At 38.8% G+C, this 23,239-nt stretch overlaps 1 protein-coding gene across 3 annotated transcripts in view; it reads left to right on the plus strand.

The window, feature by feature from the left end:
- Positions 1–712: 712 nt before the first annotated feature.
- LOC149175562 (calcineurin B-like protein 3) overlaps positions 713–23,239 on the plus strand; it is a 201,958-nt gene continuing 179,431 nt past the window's right edge. Inside the window, exons 1-2 of one of the 3 annotated variants that reach the window (XM_089419710.1) lie at positions 713–861; positions 1,083–1,144. The gene's annotated coding sequence lies outside the window, so the exon portion shown is untranslated. The other 2 variants (XM_089419712.1, XM_089419711.1) reach the window with 2 other exon arrangements.

Raw genomic sequence — 23,239 nt, forward strand, 5'->3', positions numbered from 1 at the left:
TTTGTGTCTTCCATATCTGTGTCCTTTTATTATATATTTTAGACAATAAAATAACTTTATATGAGATGCCATATTAATGATAATAAATTTTATACTACATATAAATACATTTTATTTAAAAAAATATTTATTTTAAAATTAAAAATAATTTAATGATATATTATCAATTAATTTACTATTTATCTTTTCTTCGCTATAAACACATGTATTAGAACATACAACTTTTTGAATTCCATAATGGCAATAAAAAACTATGAAAAATATATAAGAAATTAATGTATATAATGATAAAATATGTTTACATTGTATTTTATGTGTACACATGATAAATTAAACACACGAAATCGGAACATTGTTGGAGAAAGAGACTTGAGAAGCCTAACTCTATGAAAAGAACAATGAACCAAGAGTGACTTTAAACACATATAGAAATAGAAAAAAATTACGAACATCATCGTGCTTGGATCTCCTCGTTGCAACGTACAGTTCAGTGAGAGGCAGTGATCCGTGGATTCCCCACTTTACCCCCAAGTTACACTTGTCTCCCTATCTTAGTTGTTTTTTTTTTTTCTCCCGAAATTTAAGAATTCTTCAGTTTATGTATAGAATAAGAAGATCCCATGCCTTATGATCGTTAGAAATTTATCTTTCAAAGTTATTTTCAAATTACTCCATTTTGTAATCTAAAATAAAATAAAATAAGAGTACTCTGACTACGACTGGTAGGAATAAGACAGCGGTGGAGTAATACCAACAAAAAGGTCTTTTCGGTAATTATTTTAGAAACAAGAAGAAATATGGGCAGAATTCGTTTGATCAGGTTGTAGCGCACCGGATCCTTTGAAGCTTATCGTTTTCAAGGTAAGAAATTCATTGATACTGGCCCGGGATCGATTTTCTTAGCCCGTCAGTTTAATTTGATCTAAAATTCTGCAACTGCTGCGAAATTGCCCATGTAGCCGTGATATGTACGATTAAATCCTTAGATTTGACCTGCAACATGGGGAATTGATTGGTGTTTTGAGAGTGGGAGATATGCGCGGCTCGGAATCGGTTATATTTTAACGGATAAATGTTTGCAGGAACGGGCCGGTGTACGCTCTATGTCGTTAGGAGCGGAGTTGCTCGGGGTTTTCCTTTATCGGTATGTTGAACTTAGTCGAACCAGGGCAGATTCTCTCGGAAAGGAACTGCTATGTTGAATCTTTCTGTTTGTCATTTAAATTAATTTTCGAAACAGCTTGTATGTTAAAATTTTAAAGCTGTCATGTTGAATCAATTTTTGCGAGAAAGCTGCGCTGTTAATTGTTTAAATTTTTCATGTTAAATTAAATCTCACTAATAAAACACCTTATGGATACTCGAAGATCAATTTTAATGAAGTTGCTGCCGGGATCTATCGTTTAGGGTAAAGAATTCACAGTTAAAGCAATTTATTATTGGACATCTGCTTACCGTTTTCTGTAAATCTAAGCTTTGCCACTAAAATTAGTTTTTAATTTTGCTAGCGATGCATTTTTAAGATTTTCACGAAAATGTCCATCGGTTGGTTTGTTTTGGGTAGTAGTTGCATTGTAAGCTACAGTGATATCTGGTTAATGCAATTTTTATTTGTAATTTCATTAGACCTTTGTTAGCAAGGCTGGAATTGAAAAAGGAAAAATATCCTAAATTATAAACATACATATAAACTAGAAACTATCAATTGTCAATTGGGTTATCTTGGGTGGTTGGGAGAAATGGTTGTTATCTTTCCTACCCAGGTTAAAATCTCCTCTAGTGACATGACGAGCTCTAATGCTTGTGTTTGTAATGGCGGATTCTTGCCTATGCATATTGCTGTATTGATTTTGAGCCTTGTGAACTCTTAGTGAGTATACTATTGTATTGATTTTGAGCCTTGTGAACTCTTAGTGAGTATACCTGTGGGCTGGCCTGGTGCCAGTAACCCCAGTCTAGCTCTCGGACTGAGAGGGAGGCTGATTTTTTTCCTTAGAAAAAAAAATATAAACTAGAAACCAATTTTTAGAATGACACAGGAGGTGTTATACATTAAGCATCACAGATAACTATCGTCTCCTTTAATATGGTTCTGTGGTAGCATGTGTTCTGGATAGAAAAAGAGTGTCTTATTAGGCAAAATTCATGAAAGTATAAAGAACTTTTCCGGGGAATGATGTCCCGTGACTTTGTCCAGGCATATAACTAAGTTCATCATAACAGTACTTATGAGCCGCTTAGACCGGTCAGCTTGCCAGAAAGAGATATTAGAGTTGTTAACCTCCTGTTATCTAACATGATCAAAAGCTGAACATCTACCAGAAGACAATACCTGTATATATACACATAGAAACCAAATTCTAGAATGATACAACGAGGTATTACATATTATGATATTAGGCATACTTTCAGAATGATACAGGAAGTGTAACATATTAAGCACCACAGATAACTATTGGGCCCATCTGCTTCTGGGGTCCTATATATGGTCCGGATAGGAAAAAAGTCTTCCTGAGCAGGCCATACACACAAAATTACGAGGAGTTTTCCAGGGCACGATGTCCTGTGACTTTGTCCAGGCATAACTGAGTTAACTATAACAGTACTTCAGACTTCTAAAGCTGCTTGGACTGGCCAGCTTTCCAAAAAGAGAGATTAGGTATGTTAATCTCCTGTTATTTAACATAATTAAAAGTTGAACATCTAACAGAAGTCGAATCATATCATTGGTGCCCATAGTGCTCTTAAAGAGAGGCAAAAATGGTAGAGCCGGTTTGGTCATCCATTGTGGCTTCCCTGGGATTTTGGGATCCACACTCATTCGTCAAGTTACTGTTTTGGCCTTGGCCATCTTCCATGATCAGATGACAGAGCTCATGCAGGTCCATGTCTCTGGTTAATTCATCCCAAGTAGATGATAGGGGTTCCTCACCCCAGCGGGCTTCAGTGTTGAGAATAATTAGATTATTTATATTGAATAAAAAGATTTCCAGGAATAATATGTGCTTTATAGATTTTTTTTATTAAATGAACATTTCAATCTAAAAAAAATAGTAGATTCTGGATTACTTGTTTTAATCAAATTTAATATTTAGATTCAGGTTGAAGCAAAAAAACAGTAAATTCTTTTAATATAAATTATATTTGATTTTTTTGCAATAACTTTACTGATATTAATTATTTGATCATTTATAATTTTTGAATGAATATGACTATGATTAAAATCTAATTCATAGGTGGTCTAAATCGAAATGGCTTTTGTGTCATGCTTGTTTCCTGCTAAGTTCTGACACACTGCAAGAGATTTGACATGTTGTGCTGTGTCAAAATAGGGCCCCGAAGGCTTTTACTTAGCCCCTAGATTTTGGCATTTTCCATGCCAATTCAAATGTTAGAATGAAGACTTGTGTCATACATCTGAATCTCCCTTTGTATTTGGGTTTAAATTGGTTGTTGGAGAATGTAGGTTAAGCCTGTAAATGACGCTAACTTGTTAGATGCCTGTGGTAAATGATCTAAGATAGACATTCAGTGCCAGCCACAGAAATCTTGTCTCATGTGCATGAATTCAGTTTGGCAGACGCACTCATCGCCACGATGTGTGACAATCATATCTATTGTTACAAGTTTTTAGCTTTTGAGACAGGAAAGAATATAATTTAAGACTGCAGAACATAAAAAATCATGGTGCCATGTAAACTTTTAAATTCATGCAATTTTTTCCAGATTGGTTGACATTTGCCTTAGATTTGGTATTTTACCGCCTTTATTCAATATTTTTCAGCCCAGATAAATATTTTGTCTAATTTGTGTGCAAAATAAAATGTTCATGAGAATAAGATGGCCTATGACAAAATGTCAGCCTCTTATCTTGACTACTCCTGACACCTGAAAGCGAGGATTTTAACATCAGATAACCTGATGAAAATATACATCCAAGGGCTGTTAGAATGTATGAATTGCATGCAGGAGTAAAAGTGAATTCCTCATCTGGTTATACATTTCAGATTTGCTTCATTGTTTTGGAAGAGTTGCTGGCAGAATCGGTCATCAAGGCAGGACTTTTCAACCTGAAAGTTCTATCAAATTCATGAAAGCCATAGCTTGGACGTCTGAAGAAGAAAACAGTTTTAGGTAAGCTTTGGTCTTGTGGTACGTCTGGATTAAGCAAAACAGCGTGATTTTAAAGGAGGTAAGGACCTATCCTGGACAGCAGCTAAAGCACTTTCTGTGGCAATTGAAACAATCAAATTAAGGATTTTATACATGCCGAGTCAGCTGCCAACTTGAACCATGAAATCCAACTGCCTAATCGACTTTTAGCTCACACTCAGTTAAGAGTCTCTTCCAACGAATTACAGTTTCTCTCCTTTTGATGAATTTTTTCCTTGCTTGTTTTTTGGACCGTTCCGAGGTAGTGCACACCCTTATTGTGCCACTAGAATGGTTCTTACTTGAGTGGGAAATTACATACTAGGTTGGCACATTGATATTTTCCAATAACACAGTGGAAACTACTGATTTACTTAGAGGAATAAAATGCTTGAGTCTAAATAATATTAAGGAAGTAAGTATCATTGGAGACTTGGCCTTGATTATATATTTGCTTTTCTTAAGAATTTTACTTCACATAAGCTAAGACATTGATCTGTTGCAAGAACTTTGAGCACCATTTAAGAGTCCAAGAGAAAGTTACTTTGTTCATATCCTAAGAACCTGAAATTCAGAAGTTGATTTTCTGACAAAGTTACTTTGTTCAATGGAGGATGGTGCATACATGGAAATTTAGTCCCTTTAGATATGTGAGTTGGCTAAAGTTGTCAATACTCTAAATGATAAATATCTTTCAGTGATCTCCCCAGTTGAAAATGACTTTATCATCTTTATTCTATTTCATAAGCTCAAGATGATGTATTTAGATCTTGGTCCTATCCCATGATTTTTCTAATTTGACACACTCGATCTCATAAGGTTGTAATTTTGTCAAAGACTCAAAAAGGTCATTGTAGTGCAATACAAAGTCCATCCCTTTTTCAAATGGGGACATTTGTAGTGCATTACCTTGTAGCAGTGAGTAGCCATTTCTCTATCCACAACTACCTCTTTGAAACCAACTACGTAATAGAGATAAAACCATAGACCCTCATCTAAGTAACAAGATGCAGATCCCTTCCTCACATGGATGGTGAGATTTCACAGGGGAGGAAGGATGCATTTAGATGGATATATCAAGATAGAGCATCCCTTATCAAGGCTCACTATTAAGGGAATCTGCGTGAAGGTTCACCATTGAGCCAAGTGGGCATCGGTTGTCAAAAACAACCCCAGATGCACAATATATGGGTGGACACTCTTGGAAAATACAAGGATGCATAATATATGGGTGAGTTGTTCATTAAAGTTATTGAAGATGTAGGTATTGATTCTTGTGTGCAAATTATTATAGATAATGCACTTGTTTGCAAGGTCCACTAGCATGATTGTGGAAGCTAAATATCCACAAATATTTTGGACACCTAGCATTGTTCATTCTTTGAATTTAGCAACTTAAATCTATTGCTTTGGATGTGACATGGATCGAAAGTCTTATTGAGGATGCATGCCATATCTGCAATTTTGTAAAAACCCATAGCAATGCCCTCACAATCTATAAAGAGAACACACTTTTATCATTGTTGAAGATTGCATGTACATGGTTTGCTTCCTCATTCATCATTATTAATAGGTTAAGTGAGGTCAAGACAGCCCTTGGGTCCATGGTTATTTCAAAGTTTTGGTCTTTTTGGAAAAATGCGGATGAAGCTTCTTCAAAAAAGGTCAAGGATACAACGCTAGATGACAGTTGGTGGGATAGGATAGATCTTACCAATAAGATCATGGACCCTATCATCTCTATGTCGCGGTTTGCAAACATGGACCAACCCATCCTAGCAGATGTTTATGAGAGGTATGATTCCATGATTGAGTTCGTGAAGACCATTATTGTACATAATAATGCCCTAAGTATGGGAAACCAACAAAGATTTTTTTACCACCATACATGATATTCTTGTCAATATCTAAGATAAGAATTGCACATCTTTGCATTGCTTTGCTCACTAATAAAATCCCAAGCAGCTTTGCTTGCACACATGAGCTTGGCTTGGAGTATTTTGCTATCACTTTATTGATTTGAATGGCAGAGACCCATCTCTTCATTTATGGATTGGTTATCATGGTCTATACATTGTTGCATTCCTCATGTTGCATGCATTTCATTGATGGATCAACATTTTAGTGAATTTTTTTTGATGAGAGTATTGCTTGGGACATGGAATGCCTTATCTCACATGATTTATCTTGGCATTATGATGTTGTTCTTGGTTTGTTTGCTCGTCATTTCTAGGGAATGCTCCTCTTCTACACATCGTTCTATGGTGATCTAGACCTTGCACTAGTATTGTATGATGAGGCGTGGCTCTTTTGGAGAGATGCCCTAGGTCACATGGGCAGGCTTGTCTTGATGATAGTATATTTAACATTTCCCACTTCATTTTGGAGAGTGCTACACCCTTGCATAATTTTCTGATGATCTAGCCCTCTACCAAAGGGTGTGATGTTGATGATGTGGATTCTTGGATCAATTGGAGGAACACTCGAGCTTTTGAAGGCTTGTTTGACATTGATATGACATCTTGGGGTGGACTTCTTGTTCTAGGAGAGTGCCCCTATTGTACACTTTTTTCTACATGATTATACCCCTCTTAATAGCTACGTTTGGCATGATATTGCATGGTTTGACACATAGTGTTGGGCACCCTTGCTTATTTGGAGGTTCTTGGCACATGGATTGAATTATGATGAGTTGGATTCTCCTAGGAGAGTGCTCCACTGGTTCCCTCTTCTTGAGCATATCCATTGGAGATGTGCCACCCTTATACACACTCTCTTAGGTCGTCCACTCTTTTGGAACCTTGGATTTAGGAGGCTTGGTTGTTTACATGTGGATCTATGCCTTGGCACACTTGATGAGGAGTTTGATTTGGTCATAATACATAGATTGAGGTTTCATGCACATTCATTGAGGGCATACTTGTCTTGAGGGGTTGATTTTGACAACCGATGCCCACTTTACACATATTTCTGTAGATACACTTTATGTGGTATTGATTAAGATGATTAGAGGAGTGTCCCACATCTTATTGGCACACACGTTGAGGTTGCCCTATGTCAGAGAAGTTGTTATAAAAATTAATGGACTATTGTTTGCACACTTATCCTTGAGATCCACTTTTGAAGGAGTTTTGGAGGGGTGTACTAGTTCATGAGCAGATGATATCTTTTGATATAGTGCCTAGATTGTTGCCAAATCAGTGCTAGTAGATAAATAATAGTTGTGGGATTTCCAAATTGTGTTCAAAATAGGAATTTGAACATGTATTAAACGAGTTATGGTGGTTAGAAATCTATCGTGTTAAAACTCTTGCTGCATTTTGACCAAACTTTTGAGGAATGCCCCACTTTTGTTGCTTGAGCATTTTGATTATTTGGGAAGACTAAAATTAGTGAATGCACACGATGGAGGGTGGCTTGAACATAGATCAGAGTTTTGCATGTTTTGAGGCTATCTTTGAGGAATGTTCCAAAGGAGAAGATGACAAGTGGCATAGCCACCACTTGTCGCTCATTATTTTATGCATTATTTCACTTGTCATTTGAGTGGGTTATGAGCAATGTTTTAAGACTTGGACTTGGCCTTGAAATTAGTTAAGGGTCAACTCGAACTTGGAATTGGACTTAGAGTGGCTTGGACCAATCTGATTTCAATGACTTGGTTTATTGAAAAAATAAATCAAATATTTATATGTTAATGATTCCAAACCATTACAGAACAAATATTGAAACTTAACTCATGTATATACCATATGAGGGTGAATATATCAAAATGGCACTGAGTGCAATGCATATCAGTGGTGGGATACATAATCAATGAGGGTCTAAATGGCTCGTAGAGTCCAAAAAACATGCTACAAGCTACTGGCCCACTACTTTTTCATTCCAATGCAGAAATTTCATATTTGAAACATTTCTATCAATTATTTTGAAGTATGCTTTTAACAAATGCTACTTGCTTCAATCTAGATATCCATACTTTCTATACAGAAAAGTAAAGGTTATCAAAGCTATAAAATATATACTTTAACAAGCTCGCATTAAGGCCACAACACACTGTCATTTGTTCCTAGTTCCAGGAAACACTTTTAGTGGCAATATCATTCGAATTTGGAAATGATTCTTGAAACCAAACTAGAGATATGATCTATCACTAATATGTTATGTATAATTAGGATATATGCTCTCTCTAAACAAAAAAACTTTAGATCATATGTCAACATAGAAGCATGACACATTCGCAAGTCGCAACACGTGACTATGCCTATCATCATAGGTAATAAAATTCCATATTTATTTATGCACCAACATGCAAGAATTAAGCTCTAGTAAGAATGGGGTACAATCAATTAGATCTCATTGTAGCTAAAATTGTTAAAACAATTATCTTATTTGAGTTTGATGCTCCATCGACTAGAATTCTTGCATGCGACATGTTACAAATTAAATAAACAAAGTCACTATTTAAAAGAACTAATACCATGCACAAGAGGTGGTCTTAAACAAAGCTAGACCTAGAACTAATACCATGCACAAGAGGTGGTCTTAAACAAAGCTAGACCTAGTACTTATAGAAATAAAACCAATTTATTTACATATATTATGCTTTCATCCAAAACTGCTTCATTTTCTAGACATTGAAAATACTCTTTTCTAATTCCATTCACCTTGCTAAAAAATAGGTTTTAGGTAATTAAAATAAATTCGAGCTTGTCATCTATAGATTGCGGTATTGGGGTACAATATCGACTTGCCCGAGCGGTTATGGACTTGCCTGAGTTGGGGTAGTTTGCTACCAAACTGGCCCTTTGAACTAATCCATTGGCTGAGATGATATGGGCGGGGGTCAACTCGCCCAAGTTGATTGAGTCCGAATCAACTTGATTCGAGTTTGAAATAACTGGTTGTGAGACCTTAATATCTATTGTTTTTCTTGGATACAAGCATAGATCTTGGTAATTTTTCTCGTACCAAATTTGATTTATTTCACTTCAACAATTTATTAAAACCTCAGAAAATATTTTTGAATTTTCCAAAAAATAAATACACCGGTATATTAACTTAAAAATGTAGCAGAAATAAAATGAAGCGATCAATCACACCACAACACCAAATTTACACCCAACACAATCTTCCTTCATTCAATTTCTTGGGAAAATTCTGGGTTAGACCTATAGAGATTACATAGAAAACATGCAGTTGTTGGGCACCTGGAAACTTAACTCCACTAGGAGAAACGACCTTTGGAGATTGAACCACTTGAAGCAAATTGACCCCTGAGAATTAAGTTGTCTCACCAGCAAATCTACCTTCCTTTCTTCCTGTCTTGTACGATCTCTTTGAACTAGAGAAATTGGCCTCCCTAGATAATTCAACGTCCTCCATAATTGGACCCTCTTCTTCAACAACTCGACCTCCTTAAATTTCTCCCAAAATTTCCCATTGCACTTCTTATCACTTCTCTTTAGTCTAGTTGAGCCTCTTGCTCTAGAGAAAATTGCTTCCTTCACAACTATGTGTATTCCCCTCGGCCTTAGGCTTATTTTATAATTTCGTTAAACCAAAATTCGTAACCCTAATCTACTAAATGATCAATGGCTAAGATTAAATCCTAAGCCTCACTTGAGATCAACGTTAAGATTATATGTAAGTTTGCTAAATAATTTTATTATTTATCCTTAGAACTTTGGCCTAATAGTCCACAATAATTAATTAGATTAATTATTGCACTTTTCCTAAGTTAACATTGGGAAAGAAATCATAATCAGTGTTTGCAATATCGCGATTGAGATTAAATCGACAAGGGTTCGAAATTAGGAAAAATTGTAAAAATCAGGAAAAAATCGGTAACAATAAGCAAAACATTGGCAAATACAAAAATATTCTTTTTTTTTTTCAATTTTTTTAATATCTAAAGCATCCACAACACAAAATAAATGCATTGACACATAAATATGAAAAGAGAACTAATATATAAGATGTGTAGTATCGTGTCTAATGCTACATCACACATAACAATGAATCATGTCCTGAATACCGAGTCCTGAGTCTCGACTCAACCTCAAAATATCAACAAAAAATATAATAATGTATCTCATATCATGACTCATAATATCATATACAATGAAATGAACCAAATAACTATTACTACTGATTTTCTCTGCCCCTTTTGTGAGAAAATGTAACAACTTTTCCTCTAGATGAAGAAGGTCTTGGGGCTGGCAGTGGACTCTGCTGTGCTCTAGAAGCTGAAGAACTAGGATCTATAAAAGGTAGATCATGTCCTCTACTGGTGACTGTGGTAGGTGGTGTAACCTCCTCCTCTTGTTGCTCCTCGTCCTCGTCCTCCTCTACAGCTGCTACCCCCTCCACTACCCCCTTCTCTAACCAATCAGGGGATGACTCCATGATAGGCCTCTCGGCCTCAACCCTCCATGTAGCAGTGGTGTCAATCCCATCTAATTAGATGGCCTCCACATCAGGTGTCTTCTCAAGTTGCCTCATCCACAATTGAAGATTGTAGTAGAAGTAGACCATGTCATTAAGCCACTGGGACTACAGCCTGTACAAGGGTCATAAATTATTAAATTATAAATAATAAATTATAAATTATAAAAAATATTATTTAATGAATTCAAAAAATTAATTGGAATATTTTTAACCTGTTGCGCTTCTTCGTGTGTATTTTTTCAAAGACACACTAGTTGCGCTCACATCCAGAGGAGCTACATGTTTGACTGAGCACTCGAATGGCAAGCCTTTGGAGATTGGATACTCTGCCACCATAGCTTCTCATGTAGAAATTCCTTGTAGATTCAAACTGCTAAATGTAATTTACTAAAACAATAGACTTGAATCTACTCTACTCATTAGTGGAAACAATTAAATGATCGCGAAATCACGAAGCATACAAGAGAAAGAATTCAATCAACACATTACACAATGATTTCCTGGGGAAAGCCACAACTAAAAACCCTTGCTATCTGTATATTGCATTAGTTAGAAAATATGAGAAGATCACAATGCTTTGCTCAAGCTCGAGCAGCCTTTGCACTATCTCGATCTGTCTCACTGCTTCCTAGACAAGCCCAGGTTAATAAGGTTTAAACATCTTACTCACAGTTTTTTCCTACTTCTAATTTCTTTACATGAAATTATATTACAACATATGGACAACTAACTAAACATGCATAGCATATTCATTTTTGCTTTTTATTATACCCGACATTTCTTTTCTATTTAGAGAATAGTTTATTTTTGTTATTTTAAGAAGGCCATGTGTCAACTCCCTGTTGAACATGGACATGCTTACACATCGCCCTCATAATAGGTTGTAGAATGAGCCTCTCGTCTCAACTAGAACTCAAAAATAGTAAAGAGTGATGTGTCAAAGAATCGGTTTAAGGTCATCATTACTAGAGTCAAGACTCGAAAGTTAAAATTGAAAATTAAAAATGGAAAATGAGCATTGAAGGAGCGTTGTGGGGGAGGAGAGACAATAGTTAACTAGTAAGTCAGATAGCATTGCATGGTAAGACAAGTAGAGGTAAGCTTTGTAAGTTGAATGAGTGAGTTAGTGATTGCAAATTAGTTTAGGTTTTGATATTTGTTATGTATTTTCCTTTTTAGTTTAGTTTTATTTAATTTTAAATTTAAATTTCAAGGGCTACTAGACAAAATTGAGGGGGACATGTACCCCCTCAAAAGGGGTGATTTTGGGCTTGGTACTCTTGATTAAATGCTAGTTCCAGACCCTCATACTTGATAGAATCCAATGGAAATATTGTAATCTCCCCAATCTTGAAATCCCAAAAACTGTTAAGTTTGTGGAATTTTGAATGGGATATGAAATTCTATTTTCTCTATATGAAGTCCGATGAGCTTGGAACCACTTTCAAAATCTCGAGTCATTTTATGGTAGTGTTAAAAATTTAAGTAAAAGGATGAAAATGAAAGATAAAGGAGAATGTCACTTTGACTTTGAGAATTATACATTATCATACATAGCATTAGTAGGGCCCTAGGGTTGAATACTAAGCTTCTTCACTCATGATTATTGTTTTCAAGAAAAATTGAGGGACGACTAACCATTTCTTAGGGGGGACACCTAGAAGCACCCTTTTTGCGGAGTTGCATCCCCCACATTGGGGAAACGTCCCCCCTTGTGTCTCCCCAAAAGGGGGACATGGGGAAACGTTTCCCCAGACGCTCTACTGTCCCAAGTACGTGGGGTGTGAGCACCCAAACCTGGAGGATGCGTCCCTGTGGAACACTGATTAATAGTAGTTATGCATGATTAGGGGGGCACATTAGTGGTGGCACATTCATGTCCTTGGTTGTTGTGCATGTTGGGTGCACCATTTTAACTTCTAAGGAAGGTCCACTAGTCCGCTAGTCTAGAAGAGGGTGCACTATTCTAGTAGGGACGTCCTTGGGTGGCTAATTTAGTGCTAGAAGTTATATTCTAAGCTTGGCGCTGTTCTCTAGGAGGTGCATGCATTGAATTGGGGTTTCCTTCTATCTGTAACTCCTTACCTCGGTCTATAGAAGGAGGGCACTCTTAGTAGGGTTGGTTAGGGAGTTAATGTATGAAGGATTTCCTGTAAGAACTTTGCTTTTAAGTGTGCAGTGTGTGGGTTATATCAAATGCTGTTTTACTTCCTTTTAAGATTTATAAAGAGATACGTAATTGCTGCTATGGGATTCAGTACACTGTCCTGAACTTCCAGATTTCATATTTCTTATATCTACACTGTTCAGTGCCAAATTGATTGAATCTCGTGATATGCAGTGTGTGTACTTTTGAGTTTACAATCCTATTTCCATAGTTTGCAGATATCAAGTTTTGATAGGCATTTTGTTAACATATCAGTTTCAGCTGTAAGGATTAGTTCTTTGAAGTGCAGATCTGTTTATCATGTTTTAAAATTTTTACATGGTATAAGAGTTGTACAGTTGAATTCTTCCAAACAGTGCATGGAGAGGGTGATTGTATGTGGGAGGGCACTGCCATTGGAGGATTTCAGCAGGCGTGATGCTGAGAAATCTCCAGGGATTTGAGTGATTTGTGCTTGAGGTAGGCGCTCATGCTTGTGAGCAGGTTTAGTGGGTGAGATGCCCAAGAAACTCTAGTGATTAGAGTGCTGGTTTATTGTGTGTGAGAGCTGATTTGCACTTATGATAGGTTGCTTATTTGTTGTTTTGGCTGATCTGTTTGTTGGAGGTGTGTTTAAGGACATAAAATGGATGGCTAACCTTTGGGATAGCTTGTCTTACAGAGACTGACCAGCTAGAAGAAACTTCTATTTCCACTTCTTGGTAGTGTAGACTTTAGATGTTGATGGAGGAGGTTGATCTTTGCAGTATTGTCAAAGGGAAGGCTACAGTTACCATTGATCCCCAACAACCCGCTTAGTATAAGAAGGAAATTGCCAAGGCAAAGAGGGTCAGACTGGATTCCGTGAATGATCATTTGATCCCTTGTACCATGGTTTAACAGGCCTAAGAAATGTATGAAGTGTTGATTGCTTTGTATCACAGTGTCGACCTTTAGAAGAGACAAGGCAAGAAATGGCTGCAGCAAGAGAGATATTGTGATTGTTGCTACGAGATTTAGCACATTGTTCTTAACTCTAAATTTCATAGTTCTTAGAACTACTCTTTGTTCGGTGCCAGAATGAAAGGGCACTGCTATTGGAGGGTTTCAGCAGGCGTGATGCTGAGAAATCTCCAGAGATTTGAGTGATTTGTGCTTGAGGTAGGCGCTCACGCTTGTGAGCAGGTTTAGTGGGTGAGATGCCCAAGAAACTTTAGTGATTTGAGTGCCGGTTTATTGTGTGTGAGAGCTGATTTGCACTTATGATCGGTTGCTTATTTGTTTTTTTGGCTGATCTATTTGTTGGAGGTGTGTTTAAGGACATAAAAGGATGGCTAACTTTGGGATAGCCAGTCTCACAGAGACATACCAGCTAGAAGAAACTTCTATTTCCACTTCTTGGTAGTGTAGACTTTAGATGTTGATGGAGGAAGTTGATCTTTGGAGTATTGTCAAAGGGAAGGCTACAGTTACCATTGATCCCCACCAACTCGCTTCATATAAGAAGGAAATTGCCAAGGCAAAGAGGGTCAGACTGGATTCTGTGAATGATCATTTGATCCCTTGTACCATGGTTTAACAGGCCTAAGAAATTTATGAAGTGTTGATTGCTTTGTATCACAGTGTTGACCTTTAGAAGAGACAAGGCAAGAGATAGCTGCAGCAATAGAGAGATATTGTGATTGTTGCTATGAGATTTAGCACATTGTTTTTAATTCTAAATTTCATAGTTCTAAGATCTACTCTTTGTTCGGTGCCAGATTGTCATGATATGCACTATTTATACTTTGAGTTATGAATCTAGTTGTAGATTTGATGTTTTGTGAGATGTCTTCTAATGTTTCAATGTGCTCATCTATGGCCTAGGCATGAGGGTTTGACCATGTGAGATGTTTAAAATGGTAATTTGTGATATTTTAGAAGTGTGTCAACATGTGAGTGGTGGAACAGGTGAATACCATCTGCTTGTTAATAAACCAGGTGCTCAAAAAACCACGAGCCAAAACCATTGGCTGTTTTTTTAAACTGTGGGTAACGACTTCTTCGTTAATGGTGGACATTTGTCTTTTAAAACACCTTCAATCTCTTCTTGTAACATGATGTTTGGCTTGAATAGTTAGATCTGTCTTGGTTAGGATTGAAAATATGCCGCTGGAGTTGTTCTAGATCTTAAAACAGTGTAAGCAACTTGATATTTTGAAAAGTATTAATGTAGGAGCACAATAGTAATCAGTGTAATGATCGCTTGCAAATTGTGCATAGTCTTTAGGCCACCTTCTTCTTGAATATCTACTACTGGGAGATGTTCTTCTGGAGACAATTCCTTAGCAGATCTGAAAATAGTGCTCTTAAAGCATTGAACCTTTAACTGTTGTTATGAAAGTAGGCATTCTTCAAGTATAGACTATATCTTCCAACTAAAAAATAGGTAAGGGGGTCTGAGATATACTGGCAGAGATCAACCAATGTAAATATTTCTGGTAAGAACTGTGTCTCAGACTGTCCCATTTGTGCGGTTACAGGTGTCCCTTAGTCTGTTAAGAGGTCTACTTCATGGATGCCTAACAATGCCCCCAGTCCTCATGCTGTAGTGGCTATCTGAAATCCACAGCATGTATCCCTCAGGGCCGACCTTCTCCTTTGTTAGTGCCTTCACCTTTACTGCTCTTTTAATGAAGAACAAAAACCTGTAAAATCTGCAAGAGCGTACCTTGCTGGATACTTTCCTGAGATCTGGACTGATATATGAACATGTGGAAATAGGTCTGAGGACTCTGGACCCTTCTTCTTTGTAGAAACCCATTACAAAGAATGTAAATCACTTGCTGCAGATTTAGGATTTTACTAATTCCTTGAATAAATTGCATGACAAAGAAATATGGTTAGGATCTCGCTGCATAATCGTCTTTTTGGGTAGAGGAGTAAGCCAGAGCAAATTGAGAACAAGCCTTTGAACTTAGGTCCTTGTTGTATATATGTGAAAACAATTTTTTGAGTAGTTCAATTGTAAATACCAAATGGGTTTAGACTGAATCTATTGTAATGAATTCCCATTAGCTGAAGTATCAGACGTACAATGAAAATCTTATGGACCAGAACATCCTGTATATGGACCCTCACCAACTTGCTTTCATTTTAATGAGTAGAGCTGCAGACCCGTTAGTGTAAAATATAGGGATGATATAATTTTATATAATGTCAAAAAAGCATTGAGTCCCCAGGTATGCTACAAATACAAATCACTTGTGATGTTTCCTTGATAACTGTCTTCTTCCTTTCTTTTACGCTGCCCTAACCTTTTGCCCATGAAAATGATTCAACTGCAACATGCAATCATTTCTGGCCTAGATACAAGAACTGGAATAATGTACTGATTTCTGGCTACCTGAGATAAGTTTAGTCTATAATATTTTCATCTCCAGATTAGTAAACTGCTTGGAGTTTCAGATTGTATTTGCTTTCCTTTTATAAGCACATAGATTATCTTGTCTCTTGATTACATCTCTGTTTTTCAGTATTATTTTCTCTACCTCAGAATATTGCTCAGATTGGGACTGCGCTGTAAGGATCCCAATATGTCTTACCACCTCAAAATGTATTGCCACAAAAATATATAACCATTGTCATGATTGAACTGACCCAGAATTCCGATTTGGTAATCAATAGGGCAAAGGATTTAGTGCTTCAGGTAATTGGTTATTCACATCATAATCTCATCATATCAACAATGCTTACACCAAGATTCCATACATAAAGAGCATTACGACAAAACCAAAAATCTTGATTCCAAACAGATGAAGATTACCATGTTACCGACATCACCTAAGCATCAAGGTGTCCATAATACAAACCATGAAGCAAGTAAAAAGCAACATGAAAGCAATTTCCAAGGGCATCAATGATCCACCAAAGGAGGACCACCATGCTTAATCATCGTCAAGCCCAGAAAATTCCCTGTAAGTCACCCCCCGAAAAGATAATTGTCACTAGTGTATATGAGGGGCAGCAGGGATATTTGTACGAGGGGTTGAAGTCTCCCCCCATACGAGACCTGGGCCTGAGGACTAACCCTTAATTATATGGAACTAAAGAAAGGGGGACTATATATATATATGATTTGAAAAATATGTCATATTACAAGAGAAAATGTACAAGATAGCTGACAAAAAGGGAAAACAAAAATGTAAGGGTATATACAATGATGTTTCATATCCCCTTCTTGATAGCTACGAGGGCAACAATAAATTTAGAACATGTTAAAGCATTTAGGTCTTTGGCATCCTTAGGAGGTAATCTTTTTGAAGACAATTGCATACTCTTCTCACCAAGAATGACAAAAAGCTTGGACTAAACTCATCTCATCAGAAAAGACACACTTGCATCTAAGTTTTTAGATTGTAAATAAGGTTGTGATTCAAAGGCAGTCCCAAATGCCATAAAAGTGAGATAATACCAAGGATCCCTAGTCACCAAGAAGAGCTACATGCCATTGAAATTGTCCATGAAGTAGCATTGAATCTCTGTCCTGCAGGATGCAACACTTGCATCTAAGTTTTTAGATTGTAAATAAGGCTGTGATTCAAAGGCAGTCCCAAACGCCATAAAAGTGAGATAATACCAAGGATCCCTAGTCACCAAGAAGAGCTACATGCCATTGAAATTGTCCATGAAGTAGCATTGAATCTCTGTCCTGCAGGATGCAACACTTGCATCTAAGTTTTTAGATTGTAAATAAGGTTGTGATTCAAAGGCAGTCCCAAACGCCATAAAAGTGAGATAATACCAAGGATCCCTAGTCACCAAGAAGAGCTACATGCCATTGAAATTGTTGATGAAGTAGCATTGAATCTCTGTCCCGCAGGCTGCACAAGCGGCTTGCAAGATCGAGCAAATTTACACTCGTGTAGGATATGCTTCAAGGATTCTGAGTGACTGCAACATCTGTCAAACCACTTTTGGCAAGATGGGCTTTAGAGGGCAGCTGTTATTAAACAACTGTGCAAAGATGCCGAGCTTGTATCTCAGTCAGAATGAACAGACATCGTGCAATCAACAGATCCAACTAGCCTCAAGGTTAGAAGGCATTCCTAGCATTTAGTGCAAGAGAAAGAGGGTACTTCGAATGCAAAATAAAGTAAAGCATCTCAGAATCCTATTGCTGAATCAACTTCCCAACTCTCAAACCCCTCTCTTTCCAAAAGGGTGCTTGCATATCAATATTTAGCTTGTACAGATCCTCAAGAAGTAAACCCATAAAGTCTTTTTATGGGCTTATCAAAGGACACAAGAGCTTTATAATGAGCTAACTCTCTCCAATCCTTGTAGTCGGATGCAAAGTCCCAAAGATGCATCCAAAAGACCCATTTCTTACTTAGCCTACAAATCTCAAGGCTCAAGTCTAGGACTCAAAAATACTGTCTGTGATGCATCCAGCTCCAAATAGGACACCACACCAAACCCCTTCCAGCACGACTCCCAGAGAAGTTCCATGTAACCAAATGAGCAATAAACCTCCAAGCTTCCCATATGCTCTGGTAGATGGCTGATCCAGACACCTTAAAGAGTTGAGGCGACGAGATAATGTCACACAACCCAAAAAGGATGTTTTGTGACCAAAAAATGACCCCACATTGCCATTTCATTAATGCTAAGACGCCCCCCCTTAAACTTCCTAGGGATCCATAGAAAGACCTCGCATGTTACCATATTTGAACCAAAGAAAGGACCCTAGAATCTGCTCTAGTCTCTTGAATTGACCTTGCTCTAGTGCTAGCAAGCAGTGTAGCACGGCTCTTATAAGACCAATGAGTACCCGTGGGTCTTGACAGGTTTTATAGCGAGACGGGTCACTCGCATAGAACCCGTAGTTTCTACCCGTACCCACCAAAACCCTCATAAACTCGGCTACCCGCATTGAACAATTAAGAACTGCATATGACTCGCATAAGATCCATGGAAACCCTCAAAATTCGATTTTTTTTTTCCTTCTTCTTATTTTATTTTATTTTGAGATCATGTGGAGGGAAAGGGAAAATGGAGGGAAAATTTTGCCGAGCCTTATACGGGTCATTGAGTCAATAGTCAGATGAGTCTTATACGAGTGCGAGTCGTCCAACATTGCTAGCAAGAGATGCAATACTTGTCTGAGGCTAGGAGAATATGGGAGACCGTAGGAAGCTTCCTTGCCAAAGGAAGATTCTTATATTGCCAGACCAAAGTTTCACTGCAAATGGTCAAGGCACCAGTTCTACATATCAATAAGTGAGAGGCCAGTACCAAGTGCAAGTCCAAGACAATGACTGATCAACCCTGGCTTGATCCAATTCCTGTTGAAATTTGGTACCGGAGGACAGGTGGTTCCCTAAGGCTTTGATCTTTGGCCTAGGGAAAAGTGTCCAAAAGAATTTAATTTTTCTCCTAAAATAACTTTATAATTTTTATAAAGTTAAATCTAATTTAAAAGTGACTTGAAGTGATAAAGTTACTAAGTCTAATTTTAAAGTGACTTTTATAAAGTCAATGAAAAATTAGAAAGGAAAAGTGACTTTGGAAATAAATGACTAAATGGGTCTTTATTAAAGTGGGGTGAATTAAAAAATAAAAAGTGAGATTTAAATGAGCATTTAATCTCAGCCTTAGATCTCAATCTATTTCAGCCATTGGATTTAGGGTCACCCAAAAGTCACTTGGATCACCCAAAAGTCACTTGGGGTTAGATTAAAGGAGGAAAAGGAGGAAAAGGTCATTCATTCTTTCATGAGCAGATTGCGAGAAGGAGAGCAAGAGAGCAAGGGAGATTTCTGGACAGGGAGGAGAAGGAGACAGCAGCTTGGCACAGATTCCAAGGCAACAGTTGAGCAGATTTGTACAGCTGATTCAGCACACAGTGAAAGGTAGATTTTGGCACGATTTTCTAGAAATCCGTACAGCTGGTTTGCACAAAAATCGAGGAGTGGTTTGCACAGAAATTGAGGAGCAGTTTGCTGTTTTTTGCATGCAAATCAAGGTCCGTACAGCGCATTTAATGCAGGCCGTACAACAGCATTTAATGTTGAAAGTGGGCACGAAAATCGAGGAGGCCGTACAACATTTATTGCTGTCCTGTTTGCTGTAATTTCCAGTTTGCTGTGAGGCATGGGAAAAGAGATAAGTTGTAAATTTGCTTGCTGAATATTTCTCACTGTAAAAAGGCAATTTTCAGAAATAAAGAAGAGCTCTCAAATTGGTTTTCCCTAAGAGTTGTAGGGGGTTTTTCCAGGGTCACATTGACCAAAAATCTCAGTGTTTAAATGTATTTTTAATGGCTGTTTATTACTGCTGATTTTTATTTCTGCAATTTCCAGCGTTCTGTAAAATTTCCAGAATTTGTGTTTTCAGCAAATTTATTTTTTCCAGCTTGTTAAATGTATGGTTATGGGAAAGGGCATTTAACTATATGGGAGAAATAAGGAGAAACTGAAAACCGGGGTGGGAAAACAGAAATTTCTACATGGTATCAGAGCTTGAGTGCTGAAGGACAGTTTGGGATAGCAAAAGGAAAAATTACAGCTGCTGATTTTTCACTTAGAAAATTCCAGCAAGCTGATTTTTTCATAAACAACAGTTTTATCTTTACTACAACAGTGCTATTTTTCAGTTTTAGGACAGGATGTCATTGGGATTGAGGGTGGAGGATAGGCTGGATGGGCATACAAATTACAGCGTTTGAGAGGAGAGAATGCAGAGTATCTTTGAGGAGGCAGAAGTCTGGGATATCATGGTGCATACCACACAGAACCCTGTTGTTGTGCCTACTGATGCTACTCAGTTGACAGCTTATAATAAAAAGAACAACAAGGGTAAGAGATTGATTCTAGATGGAATCAAAGACCATTGCATTCCTCATGTGAGAGGAAAGAGCAATGCCCATGAGATGTGGACATCATTGTCCAATCTCTACCAGAGTACCAATGAGAACCGAAAGATGGTCTTGAAGGAGAAGCTGAAGAACATTAAGATGGGTAATGATAGTGCAGCTGGATATCTCACAAAGATTACTAATGTGAGAGATGAGTTGGCAGCGATTGGAGAGGCCATTCCACCCACTGAGTTGGTGCGGATTGCAGTGAATGGCCTCCCTCGTTCATGGTTGAACTTTGCTGATGGGGTTTGTGCACGTGAGACCCTTCCCACATGGGAGAGGTTTTGGGATAATTGCATTCAGACAGAGATCAGGAAAGGTCAGCTTGGGGCAGCCAAGCCAGTTGAGCAGGATGAGGATGTAGCACTGGTGGCAAGAGGCAAGAAAGACAAAGGGAAGAAGCAGGGTTCCACAAGCAGTGGTGGGGGCAAAGGCAAAGGTAAGGGTAAACAGGGGAACACACAGAAGGACTATTCCAAGGTGAAGTGTTGGAATTGTCAAAAGATGGGACACTATGCAGTTGTGTGTCCGGAGAAGAAGAAGAAGAAGGGGAAGAACCAGGACATGGCAGCTTCAGCAGAGATTGAGGACTTTGCAGGTCGTTTTGACCGGGAGTTTGCATTCACTACGTGTGAGTCCTCTAGTGCAGGATCACCTGCCACACAGGTTTAGAGGGAGCATGCTTTTCCCTCGATTAACGGAGCATCTTTAGGTATCTGGTATGTGGACAGTGGGGCTTCACGTCACATGACAGGAGTCCGTGAGTACTTCTCTGAGCTTTCAGAGAGTGGCATTGATATAGAGGTAGTACTCGGTGATGACAGAGTTGTTAGAGCAGTCGGGGTGGGGACACTGACATTTCAGAGGGAGTCCAAACCTCCCTTGAAAGTGTCAGATGTTCTTTATGTGCCAGGGATGAGGAAGAACCTCATATCCGTCTCAGCTTTGGAGGACAGAGGATATGAGGTACTGTTCAGGGGAGGACAGGTGTTGATGTATCCCAGGGGCACTCCAGCTGATTCAGCTAGAGTGATAGGTGTACGCCATGCAAAGGTGTACAAGTTTGCATTCCAGCCCCTTTTGGCATTGAGCAGTAGTACCGACAGCAGAGCTAGCAGTTTTGAGCTGTGTGAGATTTGGCACCGCAGGATGGGACATATGTATCATGGAGCCTTGAGGACATTGCGGGAGATCACTACAGGTGTGCCAGATTTCAGTACTAATCACTTTGATACTTGCAGAGGTTGTGCGATGGGCAAGTTTGCCAAATCCCCTTTTCCCAGCAGTGACAGCAGAGCGACCGGGATACTTGATTTGATTCATTCTGATGTGAGCGGTCAAATGTCTCATGTTTCCTTGAGTGGATATGAGTACTATGTTTTATTCATTAATGATCACTCCAGGAAGACCTGGATTTATTTTTTGAAGACCAAGAGTGAGGTCTTCAAGTGGTTTCAGGAGTTCAGAGCTCTTGGTGGAGACATAGACAGGTCGAAAGATCAAGTCCCTGAAGTCGGATAATGGAGGAGAGTACACCCTTGGAGAGTTTATTGACTATTGTGCGGAGGCAGGCATTAGGAGGGAGTTCACTGTTCCTTACAACCCCCAGCAGAACGGGGTTGCAGAGAGGAAGAACAGATCCATCATAGGGGCTGCCAAAGCCATGTTACATGATCAGGGGTTGCCATTGTTCTTGTAGGCAGAGGCCTGCAACACAGCTGTTTACTTACAGAACAGGAGTCCGCATCGTGCCTTGGGGCACATGACTCCGGAGGAGGCTTTCTCTGAGAAGAAGCCTGATATTGGTCATCTTCATATTTTTGGATGCATTACATACTCCTATATACCCAAGGAGAAGAGGACCAAACTAGAGCCCACCGCAGAGAAGGGTATCTTTGTGGGCTACAGTGAGACCTCAAAGGCCTTTCAGATTTACATTCCTGCACAGAGGAGAGTTGTTGTCAGACGGGATGTGAAGTTCGACGAGGACAGGGCCTTTAGGAGGTCATGGGAGTTAGAGTATCTGGATCAGCGAGACCCTCAACAGCAGTTGAGTCAGTCGCAGGGATCCAATGGGCAGGGATCAGGAGGATCAGGAGGTACATCTATGAGGATGTCAGGTCCGTCAGTGAGCAGTGGCTCACCGAGCCAGAGGGGTGGTGCTCCGGGCAGCATGCAGAGCAGTTCACAGAGCAGTTCACTAGGGAGTCCACTGATGGACAGTTCACACGGTACCTCAGCGTCTACAGGTTCAGGTGCAGGCAGGAGGACAGCAGACAGACAGTCAGGAGTTCAGGCTCCTGATGATGATGAGGAGGAGGAGTTTCATTCTCCGGTGGGAGAAGTGCGCTCAGGGAAGAGGAAGCCCAAGTGGCTTCAGGACACCTTGAGAGATGCCACATTTGTTGTTGAGCTGAAGAGGCCGGTCAGAGAGAGTAGACCACCTGAGAGGTTTTGTAGCTATATGGCGATGGTTACCAGCATCCTTGACTCTGAGCCTTCTAGCTATGAGGAGGCAGCTAGCCAGCAGGTCTGGAGAGAGGCCATGCAGGAGGAGTATTCTTCTATCATGAAGAATGATGTTTGGGAGG

Source organism: Pinus tabuliformis, chromosome 4_1, assembly GCF_031772625.1.
Source record: "Pinus tabuliformis cultivar Carrire ecotype Pingquan chromosome 4_1, CPIR1, whole genome shotgun sequence".
NCBI lineage: Eukaryota > Viridiplantae > Streptophyta > Pinopsida > Pinales > Pinaceae > Pinus > Pinus tabuliformis.